The sequence below is a fragment of the Mirounga angustirostris genome, unplaced genomic scaffold, assembly GCF_029215605.1.
Source record: "Mirounga angustirostris isolate CCGP_5_RB_7025 unplaced genomic scaffold, mMirAng1.0.hap1 SCAF_7, whole genome shotgun sequence".
NCBI classification, from domain to species: domain Eukaryota; kingdom Metazoa; phylum Chordata; class Mammalia; order Carnivora; family Phocidae; genus Mirounga; species Mirounga angustirostris.
Genome location: NW_026991715.1, coordinates 42,695,032 through 42,721,705, shown reverse-complemented (window position 1 = coordinate 42,721,705; position 26,674 = coordinate 42,695,032). Strand labels below are relative to the sequence as shown.

The 26,674-nt window shown below is 40.2% G+C and overlaps 1 protein-coding gene and 1 pseudogene across 1 annotated transcript in view; one reads left to right on the top strand and one right to left on the bottom strand.

The window, feature by feature from the left end:
- Positions 1 to 2,772: 2,772 nt before the first annotated feature.
- Positions 2,773 to 26,674, top strand: part of ANKRD55 (ankyrin repeat domain 55) — a 403,377-nt gene continuing 379,475 nt past the window's right edge. Inside the window, exon 1 of the mRNA XM_064596135.1 lies at positions 2,773 to 2,931. The gene's annotated coding sequence lies outside the window, so the exon portion shown is untranslated. The remainder of the gene's footprint in view (positions 2,932 to 26,674) is intronic.
- Positions 11,801 to 11,884, bottom strand: LOC123837059 (U2 spliceosomal RNA; annotated as a pseudogene).

Here is a 26,674-nt window from a genome sequence, read left to right as displayed (position 1 = left end):
GCTGCAGCAGTCAGGGAGGATGTCAGGTCTCCCTAACTTTGGTGCCCACTCCTGCTGAGCTCATGGATACCCACCAAGCCTTCTGCTCTGCACACCCCCAGGGGATGTCCCTCTATAAGGGGCTCAGGGTGATGGGCTCTGGGTTCTGGCTGACGCTGACACAGATCTATTTCCCTTTCCTCATCTGTGAAATGGAAATAGTCAAAGCTACTGTAGACTTATAAGGAAGAAGTTTCTGTGAAAGTACCTAAGGCTGCAACTGGCACACAGCAGGTACTCAGTAAATGGAGTCTTTGCCCGTTGCCTAAGCACTAGAATTCAAGAGGCCCCTATTTCTGATGTTTCAGTACCAAGAACATGCAGTCAACCCAATACATCAGCAAATCCTGTAGCTCTGTCTTCTCATTATATCCAGAAACTCTCCTCTCCTGCTGTCTCCACTGTTAACCACCTTATCCCAGCACCATCACCTATTGCCTGGATTACTGCACTTACCTCTGAACTGGGCTACCTGTTTCTGTCCCTGCCTACTCAGTCTCTTCCCACCCAGCAGCCAAAGAGTTCTTTCTACACCATTATTTAGATGGCATCTCTCCTCTGCTCAGAACTTGCCAGAGTCTGCCAATCTCATTCTGAGCCTACACTATCATGGTCCCCTCATCTATGACCTTGTTTCCTATTCCTTTCTCCTTGTTCCTTCTACTCCAGCCACAATGGCCTCCTTGCTGTTCCTTGAGTGTACCAAGGTTACTCTCACCCCAGGACATTTACATTTGCTTTCCCCTCTGCTTGGAGTGTTCTCTCAGATATCTTTATGGCTCATATCTCACTTCCTTGAGGTCTCTGCTTAGCTGTCACCTTCTCAGTGAGGGCCTCCATGAATGCCTATCTAAAACTCCCAGTCTCCATCACTTTCTGTCTCCCTGTTTACTTACTTTTTCTTTATATCCCAGGGCAGGGAATTTAGTTTCTTTCCTGCCAAATTTCCAGTGCCTAGAATGGTGCTTGGCATATAATATACTCTAAATGGGTATAAATTAAATGAATGAATGAAAGGGATGGAGGAAAGGATATGTACACATATATTTAAATAATCCATATTAAGTGAAAGTTTTTATATGTTTCGTCACCTTTTTTAAACAAACTTTTTCTAGGGATATTTTCTTTGGAGAGGATTTTTTTTTTCATTTTTTCTTTTACTTTTTTTTTTGCATGATCAGTATGGGGGCAATTTCTCCACCATAGCCCTGTAATATTTAATACCCATCTTGGCCCTAGCCTCAGATGGTGATGAGAACACTCTTAGGGGTAGTGGCCTGGGTGCAGGGATTGGAATGGGGTCTATGCAGACTGTTTATGGGGACCTGTCTTTTAGATGCGGGAACACCACTGAGCTGTATTTGTATTTGTTGCTGATGGGTGGCTGAAGCAGGGCTGTGGGAGGAAGGGAAGGAGACAAAGAGGCTATTGGAATAGGCAGGAAGATGGAAAGGAAGTAGTTGAAGTAATTTCCTCCATCAAGCCCCACCATGGGTATGAAAATTAATATCTGCCTATAGAGAGGTAAATTAGAGGCACCCAGTGGGGGAAGGGAAATGTCTCCAATTAGGACACGTTCATATGGTTTGGCAGCTTCCAGCTAGATGCCACCTGCCGCCGGTAACACTCTGAATGTTTTCTTCACTCCATTATATTTTTTATGAAGACCTGGTGTGGAGATAAGGGTAAGATTCCCTTAAAGTAATGTGAGAAAACTGTGAGAAAAGGAAGAGAATGAAAACCCTGCCAATGGCAAGAAAGCTGCAAAGTTGAATCTTCTCAAACTAAACAGACTCAGAGTTGCATCTGGAATTGTGTGTGCTTGGCAAACCTAAGGTGGAACCCCTCTGAAAAACATCTGACAGGAATCGCCTCTTTGTCAAATGTGAAAAGAAGCTCCCACCCAATTATTAAGAGGCTGCATAAGAGGAAAGGAAAAGTTTGTGCAGCTAACATAACATGAGGCTTGCCAAAATCATCCTGCCCTAATTCTCTTGTTAACAGAGCTGCTTTTCCAAAGAGCAAGTAACTCGTGATTGGGTTTCTTGATTCTGCCTGCCATTCCTGCTGTACACCCCCCACCCCACCCAGGACCCCCTGCCCAGAGCTCACCCTCACTCCGTATTTTCACTGGTGGGTATTCTTCAAGGCTTGAAACCCCAGAAATTCCATTGAAAGACAATGATCTGCACTCAGGATGCAGTGTAGAATGGCCACAAATGTCATATTGCTTATCTTGGTCTGTGCTACACCCAGCAGCTGCTGGTGTTTGACAAGGAGGCTGCACAGGGCTCTGAGAATTGTACTGTATGTGCTTTGTTCATGCATTTTGCAGCTGATTTAAGAGCAAGAATGGAACAAAACCAATCCGATGTCTTTACTCCAGAGATCATCCACATCCTTCCTAGGGCAGGAAGAGCAGGTGACTGGGACACTGGACATTTGGCAAGCTGGTGGTTTTCCTGCATTGGCATGCTTTGCCGGGGTTTTCATGAAAAGACAATGACCTTTAGAGAAAACAATGACCTTTGCAGAGATCTCTAAACCCTGGCAACTCAGCAGTGAGCTCAGTTCTGAAAGCATTCCTTTTGCCTTTCCCAACAGAGTTGAACAACTGGAAAGAAAGGAAGGAACTTAAAAAAAAAATCACCGAAGTTTTTGGCAAACTTTAGGTGCTCTTTCCCCCACCCTGTAATTAAGGCAGAAGTAAACAGTAAGAGAATATCAAATTGCAGCTTGCTTTGGTAATAGGTGCCCAGGTGGAGCTGCTGCTTGTATGGACCTGTGTCTTGAGACAGAAGGGCAGCCTCTCTGGGGAGCACTTGAACGGGTCCCCAGATCTGACACATCAAGATTAAGACTTGAAAATTTGGAGCTGAGTGATAAGAAAGGGTGAGTCCTCTGGAGCATTATCTGTAAAAAGAAAAAGTTTCTTCCTCCTTTACAGTTACCCTCTCCCCACAAACTCTGAACCCCTTCTCATTTTTGGAGGTCATCTCCTAGATGGTACAGTTTCACCTGGAAGAAGTTGATGGGTTGAAGGAACCCAGAGCACTCTTTGCTGAGTAAAGTGTGTGTGTGAAAACTCTCGGTGAGACTGGCTTGGTCTATGTCCAACTGTATGAGCCCAGACAAGTTGCTTACTTCCCTAAGCTTCAGTTTTCTCAACTCACCAGAGTAGTACTTAGCTTATAGGGTTCCCATGAGGCTAAAATGAAACAGTGTAAAGTGTCTGTCCCTTAAGATCCCCTCAGCCATTGATACTACATGTCTTAATAGTTCTTTCTTTTTATTGTTGAGTAATACTCCATGGTATGACTCTACCACATTTTATCCATTCAGCTGTTGATGTTTGGGTTGCTCTTATTTTTTGGCTATTACAAATAAAGCTGTTACTATTTGTGTGTAGGTCTTGTATGGACATAGTTTCCCTTTTCTCTGGGGTAAATACTTAGGAATAGAATGGCTAGATCCTATGGTCAGTGTATGTATAATTTTTTGAATAAACTGTCAAACTGTTTTCTGAAGTGATTGCATCATTTTATAGTCTCACCAGCAGTGTATGAGAGTTCCAGTTCCTCTACACCCTAGCCAACACTTGGTATGGTCAGACTTTGTAATTTTATCCATTCTAATAGATGTGTAGTGGTAGGTGATTCACATTTACTTTGGGTTGCAGTGAGGATACTTAGGTGAATGTTTTGTGCAAGAATACTATTCATTTATTGTGTAGCGCATAGAACTCAAGGTACTTTCCCATTTGATTTTGTTTGCTTGTTTTCCTTATTAGTTAAAAGATTTTGAAATTAAATGATTTTATTTCTTTAAATAAATTATTGACTGCCTCAAAGTCACCTGGTTCCCTTTCCCAGGGGCAACTGCTGTTACTGATTTGTTGCGTATTTTTCCAAAGCTAACCTATGTGAATATAAGCAAAATATAGCACACATGTGTAAGCAGTTTTTTGAATGAGTTGTAGTTGGAGGGTATAAACAAGTAACTTTATTTCTGCTCATCACCAACTCTTGAAATTTACTCTGTTGTTTCCTTGCCTGCCCACGGATGAATTCTCTGATACATCCTTTAGTTTTTTTAGTCACTTTCAGGTATTAATAGACTGTCTCACTTTCATTTAAAGAGTGTGGATTAAAATCAAAACATCATTCTCTCTTCCCAATGGAAACATCTCCCCCTAGCTAGCTGGGACTTGGCTCTGGCTCAGATGTGCTTTGGGGCTTAGCCTGCCTTCCCACATTTCCCAGCCTTGCTCTTCTGCTGCTCCTCTACACTCACCCTGTTTTCTCGGCTCTTCCAGGGTTGGTGGGCTGGGGGGGGAGGGGTTGCCTCTGCAACTTTCTTTATAGGAACACCCTTGGGCTACTGTAGTCTCTTCCCCCGAAAGTATAGAAATCTATGTGTTCCTGGTAGTCTGGAAGTTTATGTCTTCCTCCTTTCCCTCACAGCTAGTGAGTGACTGGAACAGGAAAACAAAAGCCTTATTACTCCCTTGGTACAAGAGGGGACAAACTCTTGAGATGTAATTTATGCTCCAGAGTTCCCTTCAAGATCAGCATGAGGCTGATACTATGCTGAAAATCGTATCCTCCCTCGGCGGCTTCTCTTTCCCTTTCCTATCTACCCCTTCCCCACCCTTACCAGATTCTCTGAGGGTACTTCCTTAATAAATCACTTACTTGCACATGAACCCTCATTTTAGAGTCTGCTTCTCCGTAATCCAGCCTAAGACAACAGATGTCCAAACACTGACACTCTCCTGGGACACTGTTGTAAGTTCCTTAGAGTTCCCTCATTGAGGCCCTCTGACCACAGTTTTCTTGTCAGGGCTGAGGTCTGATGGGAAATAGTTACTTACAACTTTCCCCTTGTGTCCTGGCTTCCAGGGTCCACCCCTTGGATTTGTGGTTGGGGTCTTTAATTCTGACTGTACAAGAGCCAAACACAATTGTACTGAAGTCACCACATATCGTCCCTTCTCCTTTACCTTAAACATGTTATTAATTTTATCACATATACATTCCCAGGATTTATAACATTTACCTTCTGTTGTGTAAATAAATACCCATATTTGTTCTAGTTATTCTCCTTTGGTTGACTGGATGAAATACACAAAATAACCAGCAGTTCTTTTAATGAAGCCTTTCAGTTCTTGTGGTTAAATAATACTTTGTTTCTAGTAGCTTCCACAAGTGAAAAACTATAGCCACTGAACTCCTGCATTTGCAGAAGCATTTACCTATTGTTTTTATTGTTGAGTAGTACTCCATGGTATGACTCTACCACATTTTATCCATTCAGCTGTTGATTTGATGTTTGGGTTGCTCTTATTTTTTGGCTATTACAAATAAAGCTGTTACTATTTGTGTGTAGGTCTTGTATGGACATTGTATTGGTGGATAATAAAATTCTTGGGTCACACTTTCTTTTCTTGAGGACTTTGTTGGCATTGCTTTACTGTTTTCTAGCACTGGTTTTTTTTCACCCTCTTTAAGTGTCTTGGTATTTTTTTTCAGGATACTAAAAGGATTCTTTTTCATCTTTGAAGTTGAACAATTGTTCTGATATTTTTTTCCTAGGGATGAGATGTATCTTTTAATTTTTTTTTAAATTTTATTATGTTATGTTAGTCACCATACAATACATCATTAGTTTTTGATGTAGTGATCCACGATCCATTGTTTCTTTTAATTTTAATTTGTAGATCAATCTTTCTTTTGGGAAAAATATATAGCTTTTATACCTGAGGACTCAATTTTATTATCCAAACCATTGCAGTCCTGGGATTGGCTGATAGAGCTGCATTTGAAGAAGAGCTCGATTTGGTCTAACTCTGTAGAGAATGACAAAATTCCCCTGCAAGAACTAACTTGTCCTAGGAGGATGCTACCTGAGATAGTGAGTAGAAGTCACTTTGAATTGTATCTTTAAATATTTTTCTATTCCATTATTTGGATTTTCTTCTTCAGGAATGTCGCTTTCATTCATGTTTTCTTAGTTTCTTCCATATTTATCATCTTCTTCTCTGAACTTTTTTTTAACCATTTTTTTACTTCCATTTTATTTTACTCACTTTTCTAACCACATCCTCCTGTGTTTTACTATATCTGTGTCAGGGTTTTCTCCTTATTGCTGCATTTAATGTAAACTTCATTTTTGTGATACTATAATTTTTTTTCTACTTCATTTCTAAATTCTTCCAGTACTTGTTTCATCTACTTCTGTCTTTTCATATTTCCTCTCAGTGCTTGTATCTCTATTCCCATATTTTTTGTTTACAAAGGGGCAACCCTGGATATTTTCTCTGCTAAGGAGCATATCACTATATTATCTCTGCTCTCTGCCAGTTCCCAGGAGCTCCCATAATAATTGAACTTTCCTAGGATGTTGGATTTCAGTTCTACTTGGGAGGAAACAAGGACCAGTGGGCTTGAGAATTAGACAGATTTTTATTCAAATCCTGACTCTGCTACTTAAAAGTTGGGTTATCATGAAGAGACTGGTCTTTCTGAGCTTTAGTCACCTCATTTGTAAGGCAGATATGATGTTACCTCATAGTGTTTGTAAGAGGATTAGATGAAGTAAAGCAAAGGGTCTAGCTCAGTGTCTGACTTACAGAACTTACTTACTAAATATTCTTTCTGTTTTATTTTCCTAATTAAACTGATAGGTAGGTGTAAACAATATGACCATAGTAAGAAGAGACTTTGTCTTAAGTGCTATTTAACCTGTGGCTTTAAAGCACCCACCACAATGATGATATTAGAAAATATATATCCAGGGGCACCTGGGTGTCTCAGTCATTAAGTGTCTGCCTTTGGCTCAGGTCGTGATCCCAGGGTCCTGGGATTGAGCCCCACATCTGGCTCCCTGCTCTGCCGGGAAGCCTGCTTCTCCCTCTCCTACTCCCCCTGCTTGTGTTCCCTCTCTTGCTATGTCTCTCTCTGTCAAATAAATAAAATCTTAAAAAAAAAAAAAGAAAGAAAAGAAAATATATATCAAAGGCTTTCCTTTTTTTTAATTTTTAATTTTTATTTTAGAGAGAGAGAGCACGCACTTGTGTGCGAGTGGTGGGGGAGGGGCAAAGGGAGAGGGAGAGAGGGAATCTTAGGCAGGCTCCACACCTAGCGGGGAGACCCATGTAGGGCTTGATCTCACGACTCTAAGATCATGACCTGAGCCAAAATCAAGAGTGGAATGCTTAACTGACTGAGCCACCCAGGTGCCCCTATTGAAAGCTTTCTATATTCTAGGAATTTTGCTAAGTTTATTACACATATTACTAATTTAATTGTATGAGGTATGCCATATCATTATATCTATTTTATAGTTGAGGAAATTGAGCCATGAGTTAACTTCTTGCTTAAGGTAGTAAGTAACAGATCCACAACTTGGTCCAAACTGTAACTTCACTGGCCATATATTAATCACTAAAAAATACTGTTTATGCAATGTGATCCTTCCCTGTGCTAGGAGAAGCAAAAACGTGTGAGTTGTCATGCTTGGCCTTGGGAAGCTCACAGCACATGTGTATATACACGTTATATAAACAGATTCATAAAAATACAACTATGTTCACAGGCCTAGCACTTCAAGTAAGGATTCTCATTTGCAGTTAGATAGAATGAGATTTGAGATAGTACTTAGAGGATGCTTTCTTCCCTAGTGATTAGAGCCTTGAACTAGAATTTCTCATCCTTGTCCCTCTATTTTTAGGTGACCTAGTAAAAGTGAGTGAATTCTAAAACACTTAGGTTATTGGGTTTTATCAGAATGTGGATATGTTAAAAATGTACCCACAATTGGTTCTTATCAGGTATGGTAAGACACACAGACCCAGAAATGTTTGTTACAGAGGAAGAATTTTATACTTACAGATCCTTAGAAACACAAGGCATAGCATACCAGGCCATGCAAGGCCATACAGGGAAACAACAGGATTAATTAGGAGGCAGAGAGGGCTCAGAACCTTTACTGGGATTTTGGTGGGAAGAAATGGGTGAAACAGGGAAGGTGCCCTAAGTTTAGGATTGAATAATTTGTATAATTTGGGTGGGATCAGGGTTATAAATGTGGTTCCTAGTTGTCTGGTACCTGGCCCTGGGGTGACTTAAGGCAAGGGGATCATTGGCTTGGTGTTTGAGAATTTGATGAAGAAGATGGTTGGGAGTATGGACTCTGGATTGGTTGGTTTGTTCATTAAAGGCTCACTCCCAGGAAAGGAATGTGTTATCTCTAGGAATTAGTTAGTCCTGGGAGGGACAGTCTTAACTAAGATCAGCACCCGAAATGCCAGAGTATCAAGATTATAGAAAATAAGAAAGTGTAGTCCATACAGTGGGTATCTATGCTTGTGTATGTATATGTATGCATGCTGTAAAGAAATGGTTGGTTTTTCATGCCTCTCTTAGAGGGGAGTGATAGGAAGGTAAGTGGAGGGGAAAATTGGATAGGTAATGAGGACCCCATAAAATAGGCTATGCTATGCCATTTTTCAAAATAGTTTTTCATTTGGAAAATGGGGGCAAGTGTTATCTGACTGAGTTGTTAAGGAAATTCCTATAAGTACCCAGAAAATTAATGTTGTGCTCAGAAGGAACTATAGAAAAGCAACACAGTATTTTAATTCATTGTTTGGTGTGGGCTGGCTCTAAGTTGTTCTAGAAATGAGTTTTGCACTTCGACAGTTTTTTGGTGCATGCAGCATACACAAACAAAGCCAAAGTGAAAAAGTACAGCATCTTAAGAACTGTATCATTTGGATTTCTTCAGACTAAACAAAGAGTTTCAAATATGGCCTGATAAAAAGATTTTTCTGAACCTCCCTGTCCCTCACCCAACCTTCCAAGTAGAGAACTGAATTTGCAATACAGTGTGAGTCTTGGATCAAGGGCCTTAAACTGTTTCTATTCATGGTACATGTCTTGGTTTTGGGCAGAGTGTGAGAACTCAAACATATCATGGAACAGGTTTGTTGGAATTCAGACAATGAGTGTTTCCTCTAGATTACAATAGATTCTTTCCATAAAAAATATTTTTCTGGGCCAGTAGTTCTGTAATTTATTAGCTTCAAGGACCTACAAAGTCAAGTGGAGATAAACTTTGGGAGAAAATAAGTAGGAGTTTTTAGATGATGCAGACCACAGCCATTTGGGGAGCTTTCATTTGCCATTGTTGTGGGGAATCCACCAACAGGGCAGTACGAATGTCTTCTGAAGCAGCACCTTTCTGCTCTCCCTTTGCGACCTCCCAGTCTTATCTCCTGCAAGCCACTGTAAGTGGGAAATTGTAAACACATATTTATCTGGCTGCTATTGAGTCACTTGTGCCTTCTTTTTAGTACTGAGCCAGCTGAGTTCCTAAGATCTATTTTATTGCTTTTCCTTTCAGCAGCCTAAAGAACCAGTGAAGATGTCTTCACTTCAGAAGGCTTGACCTTAGTAAAGTTACCACTATTTTTTCATGTACATGTAGAAGCACTGGGTACTCTGAGTGGGAGCAGGACTCTGCTCTGGAGGCTGGTTCCCTGGAGTTGGCCTTGAGTTTCCTCAGCAGTAAATTCTGCTGGATATGCATTGAAATACTCTATAGCCAAGCTTCTTGCTCTGTTTCTTTTGGTTCAGAGCTTGACTTGGTCACCACAGTTCTGTGTATAACAAGCAGGCTACACAGGGAATCCTTGTGGAAATATTACCTCTTTGGTTGGTTTTCTCCTTTGTCTTCCTAGTTTCACTCCATCTCTTCCATTTTTTCCTTCTTTTCTACCTTTACCCTTTCCTTCTTCTACCCTCTCCTCTGTAGATATAATTAAGCATCTGCTGGGTGCTAAAGAAGACCCAGAGATAAATAAGACAAAGTTCTTGCTATTGAGATACTCAATATAAAGGAGATCTTTATAACAAATAATGATAACATAATATGCATTCAGAGTACAGATACCATCATGCATGCCCCTGTTCCTTGTCCCCTATTTTTGTTAGTCACCATGTCTTTCCAGACTTTAAGGGTTCCTCAGGTCTCCATCGTGGTCTTTCCCTTTTCTTACTCTACATACTCTTCCTTGGAGATGTGATCTAGTCCTATTACTTCAACCTTAACTGTATGCTAGTATCTCTGAAGTCTGCCTCTCCAACCCACACTAGTCCCCACTTTGCTGCAGATTCATAGAGTCAGCACTCAACTCAGGGACTGAGACACAGAGGAAGAGCATCAGCATGGCCAAAGGAATACAGGAAGATGGTAAAGAGGAAGTCCATATTCAGTTGGTTTTATATGGACTTCTGGTAATGTAGATGGAGGAATTCAGGTGCCACATACCTGTTGGCTCACAATTACAGTAATTAATAGTAAACTTAGGTTTACACTTCAGGACTCTGGAAATTCTTTGTCAAGAATTCAGGTAAATTCAGGGCCCTTGGGAAGAGTAGAGCCCTTTGTTTCTGGAGTCCAGATATTGGCAGGATTGTTTGGATTTGACCATAGCTAGTGGATGGAAGGTTTCAGTGGCTCCAATTATATTGAAAAAGCTGATAGTACCTCCTCTTCTGTCTTTACTGAGCCCAATTTGCTTGAAAGACAAACACCCCTTGGCTTGTTTCATTCTGTGAGACACAGCTTTCTGAAGTGAGAAAGGCACTACTTTTTCAGATGATAGACTAAGAATTCCTAACACCAAAGGCACCCATATGTTTGGCATTAATTACTTGAGGACTGACTTGTAGAGAGAATGTTGTAACTTGATTTTCTCCCCCCAGTGTTCAGTTTTTCCAAGATAAATGCAAATTTTCCTGAATGTTATTTCTCAACCAACTGGGCCATGTCAGCTTAATCCTAATCCTGTTTAAGGTAATGTAGAAAATTCGCCTTTAAAATTATTAATCTCTTGGTAGTGGGATAATAGGTGATTATATTTTCCTCTTTATATTCTTCCATGTTTCCCTGAACTCTTTGATTAATTGATATTAGTTTATTAACAGGAAAATTTATAAATTTTATTTTAAAAAACTAAAAAGGTTCATTCATAGAGTGATGGTGAGATACATGGTTTAAATGTGCATATGTAGTCATTGTTAGAGGAATGATAACACTAGAATGAGATTGGGTGGGTTTCTCTCCTTTTTAAAAAAAAATTCACAAAAGGTCTTGTTTCCTTTAAAGAATAGCTTGGGAGGTTTTCACATATCTATACTGCTGCCATTGCTTACCACACTTTTTTTTTTTTTTTAAGATTTATTTATTTATTTATTTTAGAGAGGGGAGGGAGGGGAAGAGGGAGAGAGAGAATCCCAAGCAGGCTCCCTACTGAGCATGGAGTCCATTGTGGGGCTCAGTCTCACAACCCTGAGATCATGACCTGAGCCTAAATCAAGAGTCTGACACTTAACCGACTGAACCACTCAGGTGCCCCCACATTTGTTTTTTAATTTTTTTTAAAGATTTTATTTATTTATTTGACAGAGAGAGAGCACAAGTAGGCAGAGAGGCAGGCAGAGGGAGAGGGAGAAGCAGGCTCTCCGCTGAGTAGGGAGCCCAATGTGGGGCTCGATCCCAGGACCCTGGGATCATGACCTGAGCCAAAGGCAGCTGCTCAACCAACTGAGCCACCTAGGCGCCCCAACACCTTTTTTTTTAAATTACACTTTTGAACCGTGGATATTTTAAAATTGCCTCAGTTATAGTGTATCATCCTCTTTAATGGTGGTTTTGATTTTGATTATAAGCTGGGTCAACATCTTTCTTAATTAAAGAAAGTTGTAATTATAAAATAATGAGTTTCATCTTATCTGTCACTGTATTACACTTGATCTTAGCCAAAAGGCCAAGAAGCGATTATTATCTGTCCCTGTATTATGTGCCACTGACAAACTAGCTCTAGGAAGAATTTCAAAGAGGAGTTTTTGTTGGAATAAGTATCTTCCTAGGTATTATTTTAAAGGAATCAATATTCATTTAAAGTCGATATGTGTTTATTTAATCTCCTACTTTTACTAACTCTAGGGTATTCTGTCTATGTGCATACTTCTGTTTATATTATAAACTGATTTAAACAATCATGTGTATGAGTGCTTGCTCCTAAAAGTCTTAAACAGCAAAGTGCGTCATTATAAAAATGCCACAAATACATAATATTTTAAAAGTCATTGGTATTTCTGGTGTAAGGTTATAAATGTTGAAGGTAAGAGAAGGTATCAGCATCCTTAGAAGTTGAGGATAATGAGACTGTGAACAAAGAACAATGGAATGGGATTCACCCACGTTTTATACATAACATTGTTTCTCTACATTAAAGCTTATAATTCCTAAAACAAACCTTGGTTGTTGGCTCATTTAGAAAAAAAAATGAGTACAATCTTTGGTGAACACCAATGAGATGCTGATTGTGCCTTTGACAATGGATTCTGGTCTAATTCTGTTTCAAAGAATAGGAACTTGGAAGATATTTAGGAGAATTTCCCTGAAAACTTTGGTACCAAATACCCTCAGCTGGCACAGACTCTGGAGACGCACCAAGCCACCTCCCCACCTCATATTCCCATGTGCTTGGAAAACCTGTCTTACTAACCTCCCTTCCTTTATCTACAATGCTGGCTCTGACTCCACCCTCAACTAGACAACTACCCTAGATGCCATCAGTCCCTTGGTACTCCTTGGGGAAGAAATGATTCCTGTTGAGTTATCTCAACTCCTTTGAAGGTGGTTTGGCAACCTTCCGTTTGTCAAGATTAGCCCCCTCTCTTAATCCCTCATCACATGTTTTGTCAAGCACGCTCATGAGAAAAAGGACAAGGGATTAAATGGAGGCAAGGCGCTCCCATCTCTGCACTCACTCACCTGTCTGTATGTAAGGCACCCGCCCCTGAATTTCTAGTTGAACCAGAAGTTTGTGTATATGATTAGGAGTTGGCTCTCATCTGGTTCCACTCACAAGCCCAGGCTGCCTGCCCTGAGCCAATCACTGGGGCAAGTGTACTCTAGGGATAAAGTAGTTAGTTCTTTCTGCAGCTGTGGCTCCTCAAATCCAGTTCTGCTCTATAGAGGACATAGTGAATGCTGCATTAATAGCAGTTGAATAAATGAATTACTTAGTAATTCCCAGCAGGGAAAGATAGGATGATATACTTCTCTGAACAGGACATGGTAGAATATTGAAGTTTATCTGGGTGTTCCGTGGAAGTGGAGTAGGAGGTTCTGCCTAATTAGAAAAAAGCATTTTCAGTATTTTAATTTTGTTCAGTGTTTATTGAGGTGTAATTTCCACATTACAAAATGCAGACTTAAGTGTACAGGTCAAAGACTTTTTTTTTACATATTTATATACTAATATGGCTATCACCTAGATCAGAATCTAAAACATTTCCATCACTCCAGAAAGTTACCTCATGCCCCTGTCCACTCAATAGTTTCCCACCTCCCCACCAATGTAATATTTATTCTTACTTCTATCTCCATGGACTAGTTTTGCCTATTCTTGAAAGTCATGTAAAATTCTAAAGTTGTACTTTTTAGTGTCTTTTACTCAACATAATTAAAAAAAATATATATCCATGTTGTTGTAGTCCAATGAGTTTCTTTTCACTGCTGTATGCTCTTCCACACATGGAAGGTAGTCCCATTATAATATTATAATTTATTTATCCATTCTTCTCTTGATAAGACATTTGTTTTTGTTTTTGTAGTATTAGGTATGATCTGGAAAGAGAATTGAAAGACCCAAGAAAAACTGAATTGCTCTCTGAAATCAAGTGACAAAGTCTCCCTGGTGCTATGAGGAGTGAAGAAAATGGGGTATTCATAACCTGGGGTGAATTGGGAAGATAAACAACAGCCCCAGGGCCATTAGGAACCAGAAGACAGCAAGAGGTGGGCTGTGAGTTAGATGGACTTGAGTGTGGGGCCACCTTTCTTTGCTCTAAGAGGAAAGTGACCCTAAGAGTTGAGGTGGTGTCTAATCCCTTTAAAAGTTAGTTAAGGAGTCTATTAGAGGGCAGAGAGTTGGGTTATATTTGAAAAACAAACAGGAAAAAAGCCCTTTTGTTTTTGTAATATAAATACTGGAGAAGACTTTTGTAGCACCAGCTCCTTCCCTTATGTTAGGATCTTTCTGTGAACCCTATCACCATGTTAAAATAAGTAATAGTTCAGTCAGAATGATCCATTAACTCTAATTAGACTCTTTGAAATTTGTCTGGGTTTGTATAAGTCTACTGAAGTCATACAATATACTTCTCAGATGTTAGTATTTTCTTGGAAAACCTTGGAAAATAATATGGTAGGCTCTTTCTAAAATGGTTCCCAATGATCCCTACCTCCTTGTATTCACTCCCTTGTGTAATTCCTTCCCCTTGTTTGTAGGCTGGGACTAGTGACTTACTCCTAAGGAATAGAAAATGGGAAAAGTGATGGGCTGTCACATCCAATAATAGGTTATTAGAGTCTGTGAATTCCGTTTTGCTTGCACTTTCCCTCATGTTGGCACTCTCTCTTGCCCTTTTACTTGCTGTTTCTGATGAAGCAAGCTGCCCTGTTCTTAGCTGGCTTATTGAGAAGCTCATGTGGCAAAGAACTGAGGGCCATCTTACTGAGAAACAGGACTTCAGTCCAGCAGCCCATGAAGAGCTAAATCTTGCCAATTCAGTACCTTGACTGAGCTTGGAAGTGGATCCTTCCCCCCATTTATCAGTAAGATAACTGCAGTTCCAGCTGACACCTCGACTGTAGCCTTCTGCAAGATCTAGAGCCAGGAGACCCAGCCAAGCCTTCCCCAGATTCCTGATCTGCAGAAACTGGATTAATTACACAACAACAGATAATTAAGACAAATGATGATATTAATGACCAGCATCCATGAGTGTTAACTACTTGTCAGGTACTGTGCTAAGTGTTGTATATGTGATTTCTCTTTTCATCTTCATGACCATCCAATGAAGAGGAACTGAATTTTGTCCTAGCAATAGAAAATTAGGAAAGGAGCAACAATTCCTGGTGGGGGATGGGGAGAAAGAGGCTGACTCTTATTTTAGCTTTTATGTCAGCATATCAAACTGTGAGGATGAAAACAAATCACGCTCTCCTAGAGAGAATATTATGTTGGAATGATCTCAAATATGTCTCAGTTGGGACCTCCAAGAAAAAAGGAAGTCATACTTAAAATATTGTGATGTAAAACAGTTATTGTGAAAATAGCTATATTGCTTTGAAAAAGAATCATTTTGGAAATAGCTTTTATCTCTTAATATAACAATAGTTGTTATTACATGCTTAGTATAATAAAAACATGAATGCAACAATTGAGAGAATTATAGAATGAATATCAACCCTATCTCACCCAATGACAATAACCAGATTCATAGTTTTTACTGTTTTGTCTCTTAATTACAGATAGCTTTTTCACATCAGTAACTAGGTTGACATCATTGTTTGTAGTATTCCACTATATGTATGTTTCATCATTTATTCGAAATAATCCCCTGGATATTTAAGTTGCTTCCAGTTTTCTGTAATAACTCCATGAGAGATAACTTTATACAGACATCTTGTGCATTTGTCTCATGATTTCTTTAGAATAAATATCTAGATGTGAAAGAGTTGGGTCAAAGGGTTTACATATTTTAGATTTTTATGGGTCTTGCCAAATTGCCCTTCAGTAAGGTTATACCAAAAGTAATCCCACCAACAGTTAATGAGAGTGCCCACTTCCTACACCCTTGCCAACAAAGGGTATTAGCATTCTTTTAAACCCTTTCCCATCTGATAAGTGAAAAATAGCTTCTTGTTGTTTTACTTTACACTCCTTTAATTCCTGGGAGATCAGGGGCGGCTGGGAGGCTCAGTGGATTAAGTGTCTGCCTTTGGCTCAGGTCATGATCTCAAGATCCTGGGATCCAGCCCTGAGCCCTGTTATTAGGCTCCTGCTCAGTGGGGAGTCTGCTTCTCCCTCTCCCTCTGACCCTCCTCACCACTCATTCTCTCTCTCTCTCTCAGATAAATAAATAAAAACTTAAAAAAAAATTCCTAGGGAGATAGGCATTCTTCTTATTGGTCATCTTTGTTTCTTCTCTTACTAATTATCTTTCTATGCCATTTGACCATTCTTGCCATTGTATTGTTTATAATCTTTGTACTAAAAACTTATAAATGCAGGAATTTGACACTTTCTCTTTTCTGTTTGCTACATTTTACCCCACTTTGTAATCTGTCTTTCAACTGTGCTTTATTTGTTTGGTTTCTTGCTCTGTTGACATTTCGGATTTTTATGTCATCAATTCTATCCATCTTTGTATTTATACTTTCTGACCTTGCTATGCCTGGAAAGACCTTATTCTTCTGGCCAGATAAAATTTTACGAAGTATGAATGGCCATGAGGAACTAATATTTTGAGGCAGATTTGGAAAGCAAAATATGAAAGGCAATAAATTATAAAAATACTCTTCACTCTTAGAGGCTTTATGTTTCTCCCAGGGGCTCTTTCACTTGCTGTAACTCTGATTAATGATATTAAAGAAAACATCTCAAGAATTTTCATACATGTTGATTAGAATACACATTCCTGCCAAAAATCTAATGTTGTCCCTTGACTATATTCTTTAATTATAACAATAAAGTAAATAGGTTGTAAATATATTGGTTTATCCCATTGTTATTCTAATAACAGAACTGTATCCAAAATGACTTATATTTATATTGTGTTCAGTACTTCACAGTTATTTCACATGTACCATTTTGTTTAGTCTTCACAGCAACAATAGTTAACTATTGTTATCTTCCCTCTACTGATGAGGATACCAATCTCAGAGTGGCTAAATGATTTGGCCAATGTCACACAGTTGAATGAAGGCAGAGTCAGGGCTCAAACTCATGCCTTTTAAACAAAAACCCACTGTTCCTCCCAGTTATTAAAATAATAATTATGATCTTCTTAGCTGCTAAACAAAGTCAATGGGAAGTTCAGAATTTGGTTGCCCTTCTGGAATTTCAGCAACTTTGATCTTATACAAGGAGCTACTTGGGTTTTAACCTCAATTTAAGTGGATTACTATTTGTTAGGCTGATTGCTTTCTTCTGAGTTAAGACTGTCCATAATGCAGGGCAGCAACATCTCATTTGATGGAAACACATCTTTTTTTTAAATTTTATTTTATTTTATTATGTTATGTTAATCACAATACATTACATCATTAGTTTTTTTTTAAAGATTTTTTTTATTTATTTGACAGAGAGAGAGAGAGATCACAAGTAGGCAGACAGGCAGGCAGAGGGAGAGGGAGAAGCAGGCTCCCCGCTGAGCACAGAGCCCGACATGGGGCTCGATCCCAGGACCCTAGGATCAGCACCTGAGCCAAAGGCAGCCGCTTAACCGACTGAGCCACCCAGGTGCCCCACATCATTAGTTTTTGATGTAGTGTTCCATGATTCATTGTTTGCATATAACACCCAGTCCTCCATTCAATACGTGCCCTCTTTAAAACCCATCACCAGACTAACCCATCCCCCCACTCCCTCCCCTCTAGAACCCTCAGTTTGTTTCTCAGAGTCCATAGTCTCTTATGGTTCATCTCCCCCTCCAATTTTCCCCCCTTCATTTTTCCCTTCCTACTGTCTTTTTCTTTTTTTTTAAACATATAAGGAAACACATATTCTTTAGTCAATGATTATCTACGAGTAAATTGTGAAGCTGCTTCAGTAGTAGTAGAATAGGTTGGTAAGCATTTCTTCTATAAATGATATGGAAAGACCTCTTCTGGCAAGACCAAAAGTGGTATATGGTTTTACAGGTGAAGCACTTGCCTTTATGGACTCAAAGTGTTAGAAAACATACAAGTCTTTGGTCTGAACACATGGCTTCCCATATGGCCAGTTTTGCCCGGCTTTCTCCCTTTCCCCTCCCCTCCTTCATCTCCTTTCCCCTTCCTTTTTTACCCACTCATGTGTTTGTTCAGTGCACATATATTGAGCATCCACTAAGTGCCAGGCATCTTGATTGTTGTAGGAGAAAAGAGATGGGTAACATGCCTTCTCTGTTCTTGAAGAATGAAGCAGAGAAGCCAAAAATGACATAACCTGCGAGTCCAGTCTTGCAGGTATTGGGTCTGTTGATGTTATCCACATCAGTGGCCTAAAGTTCAACAATCCTAAACCTCTGTTTGTCCCGCAGAGTAGGAATTCCAGCCTTCCCCAGTTTTCCTCCCCCATAGATGCCCAAGAATCACCAAGGTATTTATTGTAGCAAAAGGGTTAGATAGTACTAGATACTCTCATTCGGGGGGTGGGGGTGGGAAGCTGGAACAGATAGCCATCCAATTCTGCTTTCTCTGTTTTCCTCATTGATAGAGGAGCAACCTTCCTCACAGTCCTCACCTCGGGGAGCAGAAACTTTGTTCTTTTCACCAATTCACTCCAGCAGGACAGAACTGGCACACAGACCCGGAAGCACATTGGGCCAGCTCCCTGCCTAACCCCAGTGGCCAGGATCAGCTCAGCCCCATCTAGTGGAACAAGTTCAGAGCTTCCAAGGGTGAGTGTTTAACCCAATTTCCTCAGTCCCTAAGAAATCCACCCCCGCCCCCGGTTTGCCTCTTCCTACCCCAGAAGTGACCTCCTCTCTGATGAAGGACACCAGCAGCACATCTTCCTTTAGAGTGGTCTACCTCTTCTATCCCAGGGGTGTGGTACCTCCTCCACCCAGCAAGCAGGAACAGCATCTTTTGAAATTGGTACCTTTCCCTGCAAGTGTGGATAATTTATTCTTATCCGTGGTCTATGTCTATACTCCAGTACAGCGTGATTCATATAAACAGAAACACAGTGTGTCTTCACAGAAGAGATACTATTTAAGCTGACTCTTAAAGGATGAGTGGGTGTTTCCTCAGGCATACAAGGCAGAGAATGCCACTTGTGACAGAATAATGGGCACATTCCAGGTATACAGGCATAACACAGTCAAGGAGGATGCATAATTCACTGTGACAGGAAATTTGGGTGCATGTGGGAATAGCGGGCAATGGAAGTGGGAAGCTGAGCACAGGCATATGAGAATGCCAGAGAAGGACCTGTGGCTAGTCAGGGTACAGATACGATGGACCCAGAATTTCTCCAGATCCCAAGAGTAGCAACTGGGCCATTTTAAAGTGAAGGGCAGAGGGCAGGAGATTGTATTGAAGAATCCTCATGGTCTTGCTGTCACATCTGAGCTTTGATCCATTGGAACTGCTGTGGCATTATGTCTTTTTCTTTTCCTCACTGGCTGTGTATTCTCCAGCTAGAACTTTGGTTCTCAGTCTTACTGTGGGGCCACTGGATTGAGTGGGGCTACTGAGAGTCACAAAGTTTAGCAATAAAGGTCATATCTTAACCATGCTCAAATGACTTCTCTTTCCCCTGGAATGAAATGCAAAATCCTTACCTGAGTCTTAGGTGATTAGGCACTTGCCTTCCTCTCTGATGCTGATACCATTTTCTGTTATTTCCCTTTTGCTTCTTGTATTCTAGCCATACTTGTCTTCTTGCTGTTCCTCCTGCATGCTGAGCCTGGTTCCACCTTCTAGCCTTTGTACTTTCTATTCCTACTACCATGCTATTCCTGGACCATGTTTCTCCTAGGTGCCCATATGGCTTGCTTACATCATTAGGTTTCTGCTGAAATTCCATCTCCTTGGACTTTCTCTGATCACCCTATCTGAAATAACTCTGTGTCTCTTTAGCTTGCTTTCTTGATTTTGCATGCTGCTTATCATTGCCTGATATTAAATGATGCATTTACTTATTTGTCTTTCCTCTTTTCCTTCATTAGAATATAATCCCCATGAAGGGAGCAACTTCGTCTGTCTTGGGTGTGCTGTATCCTCAGCTCCTAGAAAAGTACCTAACACATAAGTAGGTGCTCAATAAATATTTGAGGAGTGAATTAGTAAATAGAAGAGTCTAGCCCCCAACCCCTTGAAGAAAAGAACAGGGTGCAGAGTAAAGAGATTTTGGTCATAGGAAGAGAAAACCAAGAGGACGCTCTTTTAGAGCACAGTCTCTCAGCCAAAGAGGCAAAAAATTATCATTTGCAGACTCTGGGAACTTCCCAACCAGTATTGTATAGGCTCCAGGAAGCAGGTCATTGCACAGACCTTTACAAAGTAGCCTTGGGTGTGCTCCACATTAGTTGAAGCATTAGTTTTTGCACTCTGGTTTGTCAAGGCACAAGACCCAAGTGGGAAGATTGCCAGGTCCCATTGTATTCAAGCTGAGATCAGTGCAAGGAGAGATTACGAGCTGTGGATTTAGATGTCCTAACATTTTCTTTTTGGAAGTGTGACTTTTCTCTTGCTCAGACTTTTCTTCGAGGCAGAACTTCCTGAACCATGCAGAATTCCTTGCTTAATCCTGGCCGCTCTTCGTTGGCACCACAGAGCTCTTGGGAGTTTGCCTCTTGCTCATTTACAGGAAAGAACCTGGGGCCACTCTTTCAGTTCACTGCACACTAGCTGCCCTTTCTGGACTTGGGTTTCCCTGCAAGCCCTCTGCACAGCCCCAATCAGCTGCTCATGGTGGGAAGTCCTGTTTACTGCTTACTCCCATTCACTGTTTATAATAAATAGACTGGGGCCCTCAGGGCCAGTCATGCTCCATTAGCTATGTGGATTTGACGCAAGGATGGGTAACACTGGTTGGAGAGCATGGGTTGGATAACAGGAGATAATGTACCCCTTCTCCTCCCCCAAGATGCAATTTCAGTTGTTCCCACAGTATGTTTTCATTGTACAGTAGATGCAAGAGCTCCAGCTAGTGTGAGAACTGAGCTTGGATAAGAAAAACACAGTGATGGCACAGTTCCTGCAGGGTTCCCATGCTATTTTCTCAGCATTAAAAAAACCCAACAGTGTCTAACCAGCTGAACTTGTGGTGTGTTGGTAGGTTTGCACAATTCCCCAGAGTCATATTAGCATATGCATTTCAAGGGGGAGATCAAATTGACTCTGGAAAAAGCAAGACGGGTGCGTTTAAGAGTTGACTTCCATGTACATTCTCCCTGAGCCAGAGGAAAAACAGTGGCTGAAGTATCCCCAGGCATACTTAGACATCCTAGGTCACAGCTCAACTCTCAGTAACACATGGAAACTCTTTTTTTCCCCTTACTGTCACTGGTTTCTTTGCTTGTGGATATCCTAGAATGTTTGTTGGAAGTACCCCTCTTCACTGTCTTACATCAGCCCCTTTCTTGCTCTTGAAAACATTAGTGAGAGTTGCTCAGTTGCTTGTCATTGTAGAGCAATCATTCTTCATCAGCTGGGGTGGAATTCCCTGGTGGCCTTTTTTTTCTGTCCACACAATATTCCCACATTTCCCATCTCATGTTGTAATCTCTCTGGTTACATTAAGCCTGCAGGCTTTTCTCAAGTTTTTGCTTATAAAGACAGTATTTAGAAATTGTTTATAGAGTTATTTTTAGTGTGAAGCTATGCAACGAGCTCTAATTGTCACCTTTCCAAAATTCCAGGAGGCTCGAAGGGCATTCTGCTTAAATTCTAGGGACCAAAGCCAGGGAAACTCCTCTCTGAGGTGCTGGCACCAGCATTGGCATTGCCACTGAGCCTGTTAGCTACCACCAAGGCCACTGAGTAAGCCCCTCCACTCTAAATTGACCATTGGTTGATGAGCTGGGCCAAGGACTAAATGCTGTATGAGGCAGGAACCCTGTCTGTTTTGATCAGTGTTGAATACCTGTGCTCACTAGCACAGTGCTTGCCATAGAGTAGGTCTCAAAAAATACATATTGAGGGAATGAGTAGCTTTCCTATCTATGGATTGTCCATTTTACTACCGATGGATTTGAGACCACCAAATAGCTATTGTTCTTAACTATAAATGTGTATTTGTTTTTCTCTCTTGGTTACAAAGACGTGATTTTCTAATACTGTCTGCAGGAAAAAACAATGCAGTGTTTAAAGTATATGTTCTACCAACTATAGTGTTAGAAATCAGCCTAGTTGATAACCTTCATTGAGGTGGGGTGAGCAGTGACTGAATGGGACCATGATGCTGGAAAATTCTGGAAAAGATCTGGGTATGTTCACTTTGTGAAAATTTATCAAGTGTACTTTTGATTTGAGCACTGTTCTGTATGTGTATTATTATTCATTAAGAAGTTTGTTTTCATTTTTACAAAAGCAGACTCTGGAGTTAATTGTCTGGGCTCATATCTTGGTGCACCCATTCATTTCTAGTTGGATAGCCTAGGACAAGTCACTTAACATTTCTTTGCCTTAACTTTCTTCATCTGTAAGTCAATAATAGTAATAATATATCTGTATAACAGGCTTATTTGGAATTAAATGAGTTAAACTATAATAAATATAGTGAGACTTTCAAATCAGGTAAAGTCAAGGACTTGGAAAATATCATGGTGAGAGGGGTCATTAGAATACTCCACTCTCTCCAGGCAGAAGTGCTCTTAACTTCTCAAGATCTATGTTCTTAAAGGTCCCTTTTTATATATTCTCTTTTAACCACCTTCCAAAGTATACAGACTCTAGAGACTGAATTAAGTTTTAAGATCCACTATAATACTTGTTTTCCACATTTTTTACCTAGAGAAGTTCTATGAATCACAGAATGCTAGAACCAGAAAAGATCTTAAAAAATACCCTATCTGTGCCATCTAATATGGTAGCCACTACCCATCTGTGGCTATGTAAAACTAAATGTAAATTAATTAGAAATAAATAAAATTAAAATTAAAAATGCAGCTCCTCAGTTGCATTCACTACACTGTAAGTGCTCAGTAGCCACATGTAGCTAGTGGCTTCCATACCTGACAGTGCAGATACAGAGCATTTTCATCATAGCAGAAAGTTCTACTGGATAGCCTTGCTAGATCAAACTTCTCATTATATGCATGAAAACATTGAAATCCAGGGAGGTAACATGATTATACCACAGTTACACAGGTAGTTAAGGACAGAACTACACTACAATTTGAATTTCTTCACATTTGTACATCAGTGTATTTTCCGTTTGGTCACCAAGACCTGCAGATCCACAGGGCATCCCTTCTGATGGTTAGTGGGAGGTATAAAGTATCTATAAGTTATTTCTGAGGACACAACTTTGATGGCTCCAGATTATCCATGTTCTGATACCATGTCCTTGAGTTTGAAGAAAGACTATTTCTCTATTACTAATTGAAAGCTGCATTTTCATTAGAGTCTCTTCTTCTAGGAAGCAGTCAGTGGGTCACTTGCACACAAAGGTTAATAAGTTATAGTTAGTTAATGATAATTGCCAGTATTTATTGAGCATTTACCAGTCATTTCCTCTAAGTGCTTTACATTTAATTAAGGAATGTAAGACACAGAAAGGTTATGTGGTATGTCCAGGGTCACAGCTGGCAAGTGTTAGGCTTGGGATTTGAACCCCAGGCAATCTGGCTTGCTTTTACCCACCACACTGTACTGCACTTACTGAGCAGCTGCCTGTGTAGAGTATATCAATAAAGCTCAGTGAAAACTGAGAATGATGGCAAAGAGAAGGCAATGTCCTAGCTCTCATGAAATCAATAATCTTGTTATGGGCTGGCAATGGAGAAACCATAGCATATCTAGGTACTTGATTTATGTATACATTGTAGTATTTATAATCATGCAAATACTATAGATTTGGCTTTATGCATCTCTAAATACATTCCCTTTCTTCTCTTTCTTTTTATGAACAAACAAAACCCCCAAAGCAAACATCTTCTTCAAACAGTTGATAACTGTTTCCCAGGCAGTACACCTTTACTTAGATCTCCTCTCAGTGTCTCAGATTCATCTGAATGTGCTCCTGAGAATCCATCTTTTTGACTTGCCATGGCTGTAGGTGAGTGAAGGAAGGGGAGTGGAGACATTACTTATTGCTTTGATTATAGCTCTAAGCTCCCCACCATGAGATTTCTCAGTAAGGTCTTTGAGTTAAGTATGTTTGTGATAAGAATGATTTTTACACAGAATCACTAAATAGGAGTAGAGGGTTTTTTTTGTTTGTTTTAGAAGTTGATAGAGTTAGCAGAAATTATTTTCAGTTTCTAAAAAATATCCTTGCCCATACTTGTTAGTGAAACCACACTGGCACCCAGCTAGCAACAGCACTGTTTAAACATGCTGTGGCTGGCACTATTGAAACAACAGAAGGGGCTCCAGTCTCTCAAAGCCTCCTAACTGTGCTGTGCAGTCTCTTCCAAAATTTCAAATAGATGAACGAATAACGTACCAAGCTGCAATTACCGCTGTGAATTGGTCCAATCATATGATTCTATTATTGAGTTACTAGTGAAACATTACTTTTATTATTCATATTCCATCTGCTTTGAGATTTGAATTTGAATTGTTTGTGCTTAATGTCTTCTGTATTTGGCAGAAATTTTCAGTCAAGGTTACTGCTAATTTTTAGAAGTTGTTCTGAATCACAGGTGAGTGGAACAGAGCTTCTGAAGAAGCCACTTCCCTGAACTTACAGCTTCAGGGAATGTCATAATAAAATTAAATTGATTATTTAACATAAATTGTTCTTTCTTTTTAGGCTAGGAGGTAAATTTTGGTGAGTGTTTATAAAGAAATTGAGGATTAGGGGCGCGTGGGTGGCTCAGATGTTAAGCGTCTGCCTTCGGCTCAGGTCGTGATCCCAGGGTCCTGGGATCGAGCCCCGCATCGGGCTCCCTGCTCAGTGGGAAGCCTGCTTCTCCCTCTCTCTGTCAAATAAATAAATAAAATCTTTTAAAAAAAAGAAAGAAATTGAGGATTAGAGTGGAGGCTTTATCAACTGACCTCTGCTTAACCTGCTCACTAGCTTACCTGACACTCATCATTCCCTCTGTACAGGATACTCTTACCTTCTAGCAGCCAAAAGCTCAGTACTTCTGCCCTCTCTGAATTTTAATTGACTGACCGATTACCTGATCCTGATTGTGCTACATAAGAGAGCCCCAGCTGTTCCTTTACAACTTGATAATCCTTTAATTTTCTTACTGTGTTTCATTTGCTGTATCAGGGAGAAAATATGTTGTACCTAGAAAGTGGCTCTGACCTAGGAAGGTACCAAGCTGCCAGGAGAAGCAAGGCAGGCATTACCTAAGCAGTAAGGGATGGGGAAGAACCAACCCAGTTATTGGGCTGAGCCAGTGCTGTAGTCAGGAAGATGGTACTGTGCATCAGTTCTAAAGGATAGACAAAGGATACAAATAAGAGCATGCATAGAAAGGATGGGGGTTGCAAGAATCCAGAGACAATGGAATGGAGTACTAAAACTGGATCAAGGCAAATGATTTGGAACTAAGCTTATAACTGAAGGGTCTAAGTTGGAATGGCCTTTGTGGGGGATGTTCCACATGGGAAAGGCTGAACAGTGTGAGCTAGTACATTGACCTCAAGGACCCATGTCAGGCTGCCATATAGGGTGTGCTGGTTGGAATGTCTCTGACAGGCTGATGGTTTTGGATTATGTCCACTGTTTTTGGATTTAGGCCATAGAAATTAAGATGGTGGGGGTACTCATAGTGTTCAGTCCTATAGATGTTCAGAGGAGACAGAGTCTCAAGAACATGGAGTATAGGAGTCATTGTTTCCAGGGAAGGAAATAGAGGACAGGAAAAATGATTATGTAGAGATAAAGGAACCAAAGTTTGGTCCTTCACCTTTGATAAGGTTTGGATTTAATAATAAATCAGGAAGCCAACACATAATGGAGAAATTGTTCCAGAAAGAAAATCTGCCCAAGGGTCTTGAAAAGGCTTGAGTTAAAATCCCATAGATAAATCCCCAGAGAGATAAGAGAGCCAGCCATGCCTTTGGAGAGAGCATCAAATAGAGGCCAGAAGGAATTCAGCCCAAGGACATTCCCTTCTTCTTAGCCTCCCTGGATGAGAAAGAAGAGGCACCAATATGTGTTCATCTCTTCTGATAAAATTCTGCACTTTAGCCATTAACAAACTGACACATAATTCTCATTTGTATTTCTCTAGCTAATGTTAAGCATTAGATAATCAAACTTTATCAGAATCATTAGTTTCTCAAGTAAATAGTAGGGTGTGAATTTCTACCTACATTTGAATTTTACCTTTTAGCTTTTTCTTCTTTTAAAGATTTTATTTATTTATTTGAGAGAAATGGCACACGTGTGTGCTCTGCGCAGGCCCCGCATGGGGCTCAGTGCCAGGACCCTGAGATCATGAACTGAGCTTAAACCAAGAGTCAGTTGCGGAACCAACCGAGCCACCCAGGCACCCCTACCTTTTAGCTTTTAACACAGTTCTCTGAATATCGGAAGAGTTAACTGAGATTTCACAGATGATACTGGAGACCCAGGCTCAAACAATGCTTTTTCTCTACTGACTCCTGTAAAAAAAGCATAATTTAATTCAGTGGTTAGCTTTTTCAATTCAAGTAGGAACAAAGTTATTTATTTATTATTTTATTAACTGTTCTTTGCCTTGGTTATTAATGAGTTCTAATGATTTTGCTGAGGACATAGAAAATCTGAAAAACTCACTTTAGGACTTATCCTTTAAAAACATAATTAAAAATTAGGGGCACCTGGGTGGCTCAGTCTGTTAAGCATCCGACTCTTGATTTTGGCTCAGGTCATGATCTTAGGGTCATGAGA